General features: G+C 36.2%; 1 pseudogene; it reads right to left on the bottom strand.

Moving 5' to 3' along the window:
- Nucleotides 1–2,781: 2,781 nt before the first annotated feature.
- Nucleotides 2,782–10,643, bottom strand: LOC114748374 (auxin response factor 6-like; annotated as a pseudogene).
- Nucleotides 10,644–12,177: the final 1,534 nt, after the last annotated feature.

The following is a 12,177-nucleotide window of genomic DNA, read 5'->3' as shown; positions in this document are numbered from 1 at the left end:
TTAAAAAGTGCAGAAACATAAATTGAAGCTTTGAAATTCAATCAAAAAGACACGAGTGCCTCTTGTTTAAGGAAAAAAGGTTTCTCACCCTCTTGCCGTAACCCTGCCAGTGACTGCTGGGAGAAATATTTCGACACTGGTGGGAATATTTTGGACTAAGTAGTAAGTAGAATGAAATTTCATCTCATGACCACTTACATTCTAAAATCAAGGATGACCATTGAGTTTCCAATTTGATTGACATTATAATGTAAAAATTATACTCCTCCTGTCCTTAATATAGGACATAATTCTTAAGATACATTAATTTTGGTCCTAATAGTAAGACTCATTTCTCATATTTACCAGTTTTTTCTAAATTACCCCTATGGATACTCCCTCAACCATAATCAAGTAGAAGAGGGAGAGGGGGTATTAAGAAAGATGATTATGGTGTTTTTGGAAAAAAATGTGTCACTTTTTTTTAATAATTAATTAATTTACCTAATCTTTTATTTAATCAAATTAGTTAAATGGTCTTATCTTAAGGACCGAAAGGAGTAGTACAAGTTAACTCTTTATCTTTGATTGCGATCATTCACCAGTTTTATACTGGTTTTAACTACACTTCATCAAATATTAATAATTTTTTTTAGTATAAAGAACAAGGTCACACAATTTTTTATAGGTAGCAACTACATTTAATTAGTTTTAGCAACTTTCATCCAGCAATCTAGCAATCACGATTTTTTAAATTTCATATCGTGTTTTAAACAAATTAACAAGGCCCTTTGACCACAAGAGTGATTACATAGTTAATGAATGTCATTGATAGCTAAACAAAAATTATGAGTGACCTGAAAGAGTGATCTTATTACTTGTCACAATGAAATGTGTTTTTTTTTTTAATAGAAGGGAAAGAAAACAAATTACCAACAAATCTCCAGAGCCTAAGCTCATAAAACGGGTAACAGCATCAGCACCCAAAAGTTGAAGGCCGTGAGGATTCGCCCGAGTCTCTTTTTGCTAAGGAGTCCACCACCTGATTGTTGTCTAGCTAAGTATTGTAGTCTCACACGCCAATCCCGTTGCAACATCTCCTTGACTTCCATAATCAGGTTGAAGTCCTCGTGTAGGTCAGGGGGGTCTGTCTGCAGAAGCTTCAAAGTTTCCTGATCGTAAAAGCACATTCCTATGACCTCCGTCCCAGCTCTTTTCAAGCCCATAAGGCAACCCCAAAGCTCAGCTAAGAAAGCATCTCCAAACTGAAATCCTTCCAGGACAGAACCGTCCTTATATCTGAGAATTTCACCACAAGCGGCATTATAGTCGTTGAGAGAAAAGGCTCCGTCAACATCAACGGATACATTGAAAGATTCCACCAAAAGATCCGTGTCCATCACATGAAAATTGTTAACAGCTAATTAATGTAGTCAATACCAATACAAAATTATGAATGACATGAAAGAATAGCCTTGTTACTGGCTAAACAAAAGTGTTAACATCTAATGAAATATAGTCAAATCAATACAAAGTTGTGAATGACTCAAAAGAATAACCTTTTACTTGCTAAATAAAAGTTAATACTACCTCCGGCCTCCTAATTATAAGAGCCAGTTGATTAATTTGAGGAGATTAAGAAAGTAAGTTGAGTTAGTTATTTGTCCTAAATAGGTGTTGTCTTTCCTATAATTATTAAGGATTATCTTAAAAAAAATTGAGTAAATATGAGAGACAAAGTGGATTGGGGTCTTATATTTAGGACTAAAATAAAAGTCAACAGGATCTTATATTAAGGACCGAGGTAAATATATGATGTATAGTCAAACCGTACAAAAGATTTGAATAACCTTAAAAACGTAACATTATCTCGGTTCCTAAACTTCAAACAATACTAACAACTTTTGAATAAATTTTCCCAATTTCGGCATAGAAATCAGGCTAAAGTCTACATCTAGCTAGCGCTTGATTTCATAAAAGGTTTCAATCTGATCCATTGACGTGTATATTTAATCTTTAATCCTAAAATTATTAGTCTGATATAATGATTTTTTTTGTAACAATTATAGTTTTTTTTAAATTAAACTGTTAGTATTTGAAAATAATTTATCAACATTTAATAGCTCAATATCTTTCTTTTTTTTTGGTTAACAATTCAAGTTTAAACAACTAAAAATATACTTCTTAAATTTACATAACCAAATCGTAACCTTGTGTAAATTTAAAGAATTGAAATATATTTTAACCTATAAATTAACAAGCCAAGATCTTAACATAAAAATTTGAGAAAATAAAAAAACATATCTTTAAGGAATGTTCAATTACAAATTTCAACGAGTAACACAAAATTTTCAACTCATTTTCCTTATTTCGAAATAGAAATTATAAACCAGAGCATTTGTCTTTTCATTGAACTTCAAAATTCCATTTTAGGATTTTGCTACTTTAGATACCTCATGAAGGATTGACATTCTTTATTAGTCATTTTCCCATAGAAGAATTATCCTTAAATTAATTTATGAAGTGTTCAAATTTTAAAACTTTTCAGAAAACAAAATATAGCCCCATTCGACCCAATCAGGAAAGATCAAACACGCTTGTCTCACTGAATACCAAAAAAAATTAACGTGCCTTTTAATCAATCTGGGTCGTGGGTTTTGACGTCCTCTTAACCCGTACCAAAAGAAAGCTAACATAGTAATAAGATACCAAAGATGAGTCTAATGAAATGAAGATAGCTACAGAGAGCTTAAATCTTGAGAGCATAACATGAACATCAAATAAATTTGCCAAGGTTTTTAGGGGGGTGAAAAGGACTTGGTACTCACTAAGTTTTCTTTTAAATATGACCAATAATTTGGAAGACGTCAAGGGGAGAAAGCACAAACCCTACTGATAAGGACATGACTCCATCTTCTACATTTAGTGCTGATCTAAGCGTTACAGTGACAGCTGAAGAAACAAGGTCACCTATTATAATTTACAGTGATATGCTGTAGATCTGAATAGGCCTTGCAGAATCACTAATACATACTCAACTATAAAATGGATATATAAGAATACTAGGCCAATCCTGAGACGAGAAACATCTTTCATAAAGACTCCAGACATTCTTTACCACTATGACTGTGAAGCAGATCATTCTAATAGTCTAGAGACCCCATTGACGCAATCCCATTGCTAGGATTTCTCAACTCTTGCCGACTCGCATAGTTGTCAGTGGTAGAAAGCTTGTGGGCTAATGCAGAAGCCGTGGGACCAGCACTTTCTCTGCCCATTTGTTGTACTTCAAGTGGAGACAGAATCTTGATGTACCACACATTGTTCACAAACTCCCTGCAAAAGAAGTGTCTCAGAAATACTTGAGAAATGGCATGGTGCCTGTAAAGGCTATGGCTAAGCAGAGGCAACAAGACTCTAGTAGTTTTTTATTCTTTCGTGGACCAACATTATTTTAGTATTTTTAAGTACAAAGAATTTAGTAGTATCAAAGCAATCAATATATTCAATATCAAGGACCAGGGTAATATGAGAGACCGAAAAAACATTTATCAATGTTACATTTCCAAATTATGGGTACCACGCCACAAATAATCACTATCAGACACTAGCGAAAGCTAGTCATCAATAAATGACAACCAATATGACGTAACTGAACAAAAATTTACCAAAAACTAGTATAATGCAAGACTTACTGCCAAGGGTCATCACCAAGGAGAAGAACATCATTCTCCCGGTCAACGAATACAAGCTGCCAGCCTGATCTCTGAGGGTTCTCTAGTTGGCCTTCAAGCCCAAACATGCGGGCAAGCTCACTACGTAGTTCATCGTAGCTGCTAAACTTAGAGATGTCCAGTGACCTCCCAAAGCACCCTAACTTGTGAACCTGTCCGGAGAAAAACAAATAAGAGTAGAGAACATTAGATGTAAGCTCATCATGCAAAAAGAAATCATACATAAATATGAAGCTCTTCATGGTAACCTAGTATATCTAATATAAATACCCTCCCACTCCCCATGCAGAACCCCATCCAGAATGCACATGAACATGCTACATGCCAGTGTTCCGTTTGCTCCTGGTCCTTTCATGTACATAATTAAAGATTTTCCAATTATATTCATTTCATATTCATCCTCCAATATGATATGATCCATCCATCATCTTTCCTTCTTTCCAACCATCTTTTTCCTTTTTTCCTTCCTTTTCTCTCTCTGTTTCTTTCTTCTCTTTTTTTTTGGGAGGGGGGGGGGTGTTGTTTTGAGAGGTGCAACTCACATACTCACAAGGCCGCCCACGTAAGTATCCATTCATAGTAAACAATGCTATGCAGAACACAAGTACACAGACAGCAGACCTCTTTCTCAACACACAATAAAGAGATTGACGTATTGTATAACTCCACCATTCTGGGAGTAAAAATGTAATAGAACTCCAAAATCAGCCATGCCCGCCCTCTTTTCCTGGAGAAGGGAGCTAGAGAACTTTGAGGCCTTAGTTTCCATTTATTGATGGTTTACATTTCCGTTTTCAACCAAATATGACCAGTGCAAGTATATTTAAACATATTACTTTGCAGAGGTTCACCTACATTATCTCTGCAACATAAAATTCCTTCTTTCCATAAATGTTCAGATGCTGCTCAATTATATCACCATGTTCCCAGAAATTTTGATGTTTCCAAACCTATGAATAACACCAAAATATGATATTAAGTTCTTATTGAGCTCACAGGTTATAAACCAGCTTTCCTTCCTTGTGTATTTTAACTAACGTAAACCGCATTATTGAACAATTGGAATACAATTCAACATTGACGCAATTGTGTTTTTATCAACTATAGTACATCCTCACAATTTGTTATATGAATTTAGCTCACAAAATTAGTCCAAAGAAAAAATGATACGTCCCACACTTCAGAAAGCAATCCCTCCATCCTCCAAATATAAAATGCCCAGTTTCAACAAAAAGTGAGGACATTATTTTAAGAAACAGTGGCACTAAGGTACAAAATTTAAAAGAAAACTTTACCTTGACAAAGGTTCCAGTTGATGTATTTGCTTGCTCCACATTTTCTGAAGACTGCAAAAAACCAGATTCATCTACACAACTTGATGTTGTCATATCTGAACTTGGAGGATAATCAGTCCCTGTAGCACCACCGAAGTTTGAAGCTGAAAAGGGCATCAATAATGTATCATTCTCATTGCCAACGTTTCTCATGTTTGACATGCTATTTTGTGACATAAGAGTAGGATCAATATTAACCCCAAACAAAAGATTGGTCTGAGGATCAGTGGCACCTGGGTATGCAGAATATTCTCTTCCAGGAAATGGAGGCAAAATAGGAAGTTCAGATACATTTGAGTGTGATGTACCCAAGTTTCCCACCTGGGGTAATACACACTGAGCAGCAGCAGTATGAAACTGAGGTTCAGCAGTTATTTGCTTGGGTAGTAAGGAAGCAGGAGAAACCAGAGAGTTGGATCCATTCATGTTAAGTAACTGGGATACTCCATCCTGGGGAAGCGATCCAAGTAGACTGTGGATAGCAGAAACATCAGAGCTGGGAATTGGTTCTGGTTCCTGGCAGGTTCAGGGAAACTCTGCTGCTGGCAATTTGAAGCAATGGCTGGCATGGGTGGAGAGACAAACTGGGTGGGTGATGCAAAATTAGACAAAGGAGAAACAACATTTGAGATCTGCTGCTGAACAGGTAAACTGTTAGGTCGATGCTGCTGCTGCTGCTGCTGCCTCTGATCATTATAAGGATGGTAACGCTGCATCTGTCGTTGCAGAAGTGAAGACTGAGAAGGAATCTGGTTTTCTTGAAAGTTGTATAGGACATTTTGGGACTGAGACTGCTGTAACACTTGCCTCTGGATACCAGAAGAAGGAGCACCAGGAACATTTGAAGACTGCTGAAACTGCAGCAGAGATTCAGAAGAAGGTTTAGACGGACCCATTGCTCTCATTTCCTGAAGTGCAGCAGCAGCCATTGCTTGGTATATTTCTGGCTGAAGTCCGGACATGGAAGCACCAAGTGTTGGCTGCATCCATGGTGCAACCCCCAGTCCCTGGAAGTTCAGAGATTGCATTCCTTGATCCCCAAGCCCACCTTGGAGCCACGTGTATGGAGAACCAATGTTCATGTCACCATCTTTTAGACCTGAAGCACACAAACAAGGGAAACAATTAAGTTGAGCCAAAGGAGAATATGCCACGTAACTCACTGCACAAGTAAAGCAATGCATGCTACCAAAAGAAGGTAGTCCTGACGGCCAAGGGCGTTTCAGCCTCAAAGGAAATGGGGATGGATACATAGGGAATGTTGTCAACGGTTCAATCTCCCACAAGGAAACTCTAGGCTGCCTGTCCCCTGCAGTGGACTCATCCCAGCCAACCTGCACCAATAGGCAAAAGTTTATACATTCTACATCATTTCCAAAGGTTCCCAATATTTTAACATTTTAATATTGTTGAAAAAACTGTATTGACAAAGCCCCATAGCTGTTTAAAGTGAATGATTTCGACAAACCTTCACTGAACGCCAGTGTGAATTTGGCCAGCGAACAGGATCTAAATCACTAATGCCTGTTATAGTACCATGTACCTGGACAAGGACATATTAAATAGAGTAAACGCATCATTGCTCAATAAAACCAAAGAAAATAAGCAGTAACGAAAGGAAATGGTCATCATCATCATAACAATGACAACAACGATGACAATTGCTATGATTCACAAAAGCTTCAACTGTCACGAATGCATAACCTGTGCAGCTGCACAGTCCCCAGGCTGAGCTGCTTTATTCATGACTTGTGAATAGTATAACTCCTTGTAGACTTCATTATTTATATTGATATAAAAAATATTAATAACAGAAGCCAACCGTGACAACAATTCTTTAGCAGAAAAAAAATTTTGAGAAAGAAAGAATAAAAAGCGGAGAGAAGTCTATGAGCACAGTCTCTGAAAGAGGAAGCTAGAGAACCAAAATGATATAAAACAAAAGGTAACCAAAGATGAGCAAACTTGTCCAGCCAACGACAAAAAATTCTCCAGTTATGAATGGCAAACTCAGTTATCTGCAAAGCCTAAAAGAGACTGAGTGATTGATGTGAGATCATGTATTTATCTCCTGTTCGTGCATCTAAGTATGTTCCTTTCATTCTAAAACAAAACACCATGCAAACAATGAATATTGTGTGAAAGTAGAGTTTGATTATAAAATGACCAGACCAGTGGAAAATTACAAACAAAAGTAATACCTACCTACGGACACTTGATTCTTCTGTCTCGAATAACATCCTAAATCGCATGCCAACAGAAACTCGGGTATGATATACAGCTTTGACATACTTGGCTAAGGGAATGACAAATTCTGATGGGCTTGCCCTATTAAGTAAAAAAGAAATTAAACAAGGCTTGAAATGTGAAAGTTAGGATTCAGCAATATTGCAATAGCTACAATCTATATCATTAAATTTGTCAACCTTGGGTTATAGAATATAGTAAAGCGGCTATTCGTTGCAGCCGCGTGAGCTGCAGCAGCAAGAAGACCTATATGCATGCTGTCACTTGACAAAACTGAGGACGGCATAACAGTCTGTGGACGAATTGCTCGCCGGATTCCCAAGAGTAATTGATTTTTATCATTCCTGGTGCAAAAAAACAGGAAGATGGGTTACACTAATATTTATTGATAAGTTTTAAAGCCTCCAATAGAGATACAGAGAAAAATTCATCATCATTGATCATTCAAATCGATGAGGACCACAGATTCTGTAAAGAAAGGTTGGTTATTTTGTTATGACAAACTAATGAGATCAATGTATAAAATCTGGTTAAGAAAGCCCTACAGACAGAGGTTCTATTAGAAGGTTAAACTCTTTGACTATTATGACTATTATAAAATCCATTACTTATGCTGACAAAAAAATGCATTACTTATAGTCTAAACTTCCCTATTTTTCCTTTATGGCTTCTAAGAATCTACTCAAACAATCACTGCAGATTTGCTGGCAAATTCCAAAGTTTGTAAATGCCAACTGTTGTTTCACTTGTAATCATAAACCTCAAAATGATAGTAAAAACAACAATTACGAGTGAGACCAATGGAAGATGTATCTCCTGAAGGTCAAAAGATATAAGAAATAATGTGTACCAGATAAAAAGGACTGAATCACCAGCAACAAGCCTCTTAGCACTAACAAAGACACTCCACCCTGTAGTTAGAAGATGCCTCTTCGGCTGACCTACAAAGACAAAATCAAAATCAAAAACAGAAAAATAGTGAGAAGCCAGGTGGTTCAAGCATCAATATCAATCCATGTGTAGCATAACAAGGCCATTACATGCCAATTCAATTCAAGTGTTTTAAGTGGTTATAGATAAATTATCTAATGTTGGGAATCTGATTCTTAAGCTAGGAATCAGGTCTGCACCTCTCCTCAGTAGATTGGGAAGAGGAAAAACAAAATAAACCCATTGCACAAAAGAAAATAAGAACAAAAATGAACCAACAACCCACCACACTCCTAACAGGATAAAGTGAACAAAATTCGCAACATTACTCAAATATTATATAAATATAACAAATGCTTCGAAAGGCCAACCTCGAAAAATGTGTCTGAATTTCCATTCATTATCATGGAGATCCCTGGCAATTAGTTCCTGTGCAGGAGGCTGCAGCGAGTAATCCTAAATAATAAATTCAAGAAAGGGCTGAAAGGTTAAGAGCTTACAAAGTACCTTCTACATGTCATATATAACTGACCAAACCATAAAGTCCACATGACTCACAAGAGGAGGGAAGACTTTTTCAGCAGCTCTTCGAGGGACAGAAAATCCTCCATGAGTGCTGGTATCACTTGCTGTTAATGTTTTGCAGAAGTAGTTGGTTGGTTGTTTGCTGGCAGTACCCAATTCTGCAGGCAGTAGATATATATCCTTTCGCTCTTGCTACAAAACAAATTATGGCAAGATATCACTAAAATAAATAAGATTAAAACATTTCAAAAAACCAAACAGTCAAAAAGTAAGTACCGGACTTAAAGGTTGCAGAGTCATTTGAGCATATACTTCATCCGTTTCCACATCTGCCTGAAAGTCATAAAGCTTAAAAGCTTAGGAAGTAACCCTACGATAAAGTTTCAAAGCGGATTTAATCAAACACAGCAATCCTTACATGCATAGTCACATTGTGAAGCTGACAGATAAGCTGTGGTGGCAAGTTAGGGTAATTGGGAATATGTGCATCTATTTCCTTGTTTGTTGAAGCAGCAACCTGCAAAAGGCAAAGGAACATTAATTTCTGTCAATTAACTGAATGAAAGCATGTACAAATGAAAAGTATGAGAAGCAATCTGTCCTTAAGAAATATAAAATGTGAAAGTATATTAGGAACATTATCTATTGGGATTAATGCAAACTTCAAATCATGACAGAGTTTTATTTGTCCAAGTAGATAATATGAGAGGTGCTCGCTTTCAACCTAGTCCAATATATACAAACATAGAAGACACGTGCAACTTGATTGTCATACAAGGTCCAATAACGTATGATTGTCAGCAAGCTCTATCATAGGCTCACTGTGATTCTTTCTTATTCCCATATAAAAATCCCATGAACTTAGTATTAATATATGGGCTTGCGCATACATGCGACTTTACCATATATTTACAGAAAGAAACAAGTTGAAGTCTAGCCCGCCAAAATTTAGTTTGCAGATTGAAATAGTATGATTGACCTATTCATTGTGACTCTCTGACAACTCATTTCTTATCTCTATGCAATCTTGTGTTCTTGGACAATCATAAAATCTCTTATCAAAAACCCATTGAAAACGATTAAAGTAGCATAATAGCACTCAACTAATAAGATGAAAGTTGTCATACATACCTGCTCACTATGACCTTGGGGAAAGTAGACCACACGACTTCCAACAGGCGGCAGAGACACCAGAGGACCAGCACATGCATGCCATAATTCGGAATTTAAACATTTTTTCTCCCCTGTATAATCACAATCTGATACAAGGTGTCTATAAGATTGTAATTTGCACAATCAAAAAATAATTGTGTAAATTATAATGCATCTTCTTAGTTATACATATACAAAGAGGATCGCATATTAATAATCACGTATGACTAAAACATATTTACAGAAATCGCCATTAGTGCAGCTGAACAATTCAGACACGACTTAGATGTTTCAAACACCGTGAACTTGACTAAACCTATAAATTTATAAACAAAACAAATTTATAAACAAAACTGCAGAGTCTACTTTACTCCTATAATACAGTTGATTCATATAATACCAGAAATGGGATGCACGAGCCATGTGACGACAAAGACAACTGCCTCGCGAAACTAAGAATTGCCCCGGACAAAGTAAACATTACATTTGAGGGGGGGGAGGGGGGAGGGGGAAATTTTGGCAACGCATAAGCTAAACTAAACTGCACAAAGGAGATGTTACCTTCTTGAACCGGTTGACCAAGTCCTGAAGAAGAAAGCCTCATATTAAGATATCTCTAAGCAACCAAAACCACTCTCAGCCTTCAAACCCAAAATCCAATAGCGTCCAATCACTTATTAGGCTGCCCAGTCTCAAAGCATTATCAAGGCGTGTTCTTCATATTCTCTGCACCAAGTCCTCCCCCCCCCCCCCCCCAACCCGCCCAAAATTCCAAAATTCACAGAAGACGCCATAAAATATCATCCAAAACCAGTTCCAATGCAATACCAAACTTCTCGTTCTCATAACCCCCAGATCTTCTAATTCACACCTCCACCCCCAAGAAGACGTACCACATTCAAATCCAACATCCCAGAGCAAAACCTCCCGAACCCCCAATCCACAAGCCCAACCCCAGAAGCAGCTTTTTGCAGCTCAAAACCCTAGGCGACCAGATCTCAAATTGAGCATACTAGAAGCATGGAATGAACGCGGGGAAGGTGAGGCAAAAGCTTAAGGAAGCGAGGGCGACAGTCGTGGAAGCTTTCTGGATTGGATTTCAGTGTAAGAAAGCGGAGTGAATAGCAAATAAGGCAAGAGAGACTTGTGGTGTTGCGGAACTCTTACTCAGCTCACGCTCAACCCTCTGGTCAAGATAAAGTCTTGGCTACGATCACTTCGATCAATACAATAATGGTAATTGATAGAGAGAACGTTTGGCTATTTATAGTGCCGATCGTTGTAAGTAGCGATGTAGTTATCTACAGGAACGTCCCGTACCTTCTACATTTCGTAGATCCCTATTCATCAATCATCATTCATCAAAAAGATAAAAATGAGGATTCAAGCACTCCACTGTCACTGTCGCTGTCACTTGACTTTCTTCCCCCCAGCAAACGGGGAATAGTACACGATTATTACATGTTATTTTAATTAAAGTTACTGTCCAAAAGATAATAATCCTCTTGTGTTTAAAAATTACTTCTAATATGTGAACACTAGTTAAGAAAAAATTTAAATTTTATTAATTTTTATTAAAATTTAATAATTTTTTAATTTTGTTCCTATTTAATATACATTATATTTATGTAAACAAAATTAACATAATATAAATGAAAGATAAAATTGCACATCCATACAAAAAATTTCTCTCAGTACCTTATAAATAGAACCAAAAAATGTCTTCTTCTCTTCCCTATAAATAGGACTAGAGGAGTAATATTTAAAAAATGTGTAACCATTATTCAATTTTTTTAAATATTACAATCATATTTTCACTTAAAATCATAATAAATATATGTAAATTTAATTATTTTTTTATGTTCAGATTAAATAATTCTCTGCCTCTTAATGTCTTTTAGCATGATATTATTTTTAGGAAAATATTGAATTCAATTACTTTATACCTATTATGTTAAGTTTTTCAATCATAGATGACTATGTGTTTTTTTTTAATGTTAGTTTATAGTTTAATTATTACAAAACAAGTCTCTTACTCTCTATTCCAGAACTTATCATTACAGACTGTTCAAGTTGTTATTACATCATAGATGACTATGTGTTTTTTTTTTAATGTTAGTTTATAGGTTAATTATTACAAAACAAGTCTCTTACTCTCTACTCCAGAACTTATCATTACAGACTGCTCAGGTTGTTATTAGATCTTTTAGTAGTTATTTCTCTTATATGGGATTTGATGATAATTCTCCCAATATTTAAAAAAAAAAAAAGAGTTA

Source organism: Neltuma alba, unplaced genomic scaffold (assembly GCF_004799145.2).
Source record: "Neltuma alba isolate B1F8T4 unplaced genomic scaffold, ASM479914v2 tig00005687_pilon, whole genome shotgun sequence".
NCBI classification, from domain to species: Eukaryota; Viridiplantae; Streptophyta; class Magnoliopsida; order Fabales; family Fabaceae; genus Neltuma; species Neltuma alba.
Note: the sequence above shows the minus strand (reverse complement) of the source record. Positions and strands in the feature narration are given on the sequence as shown.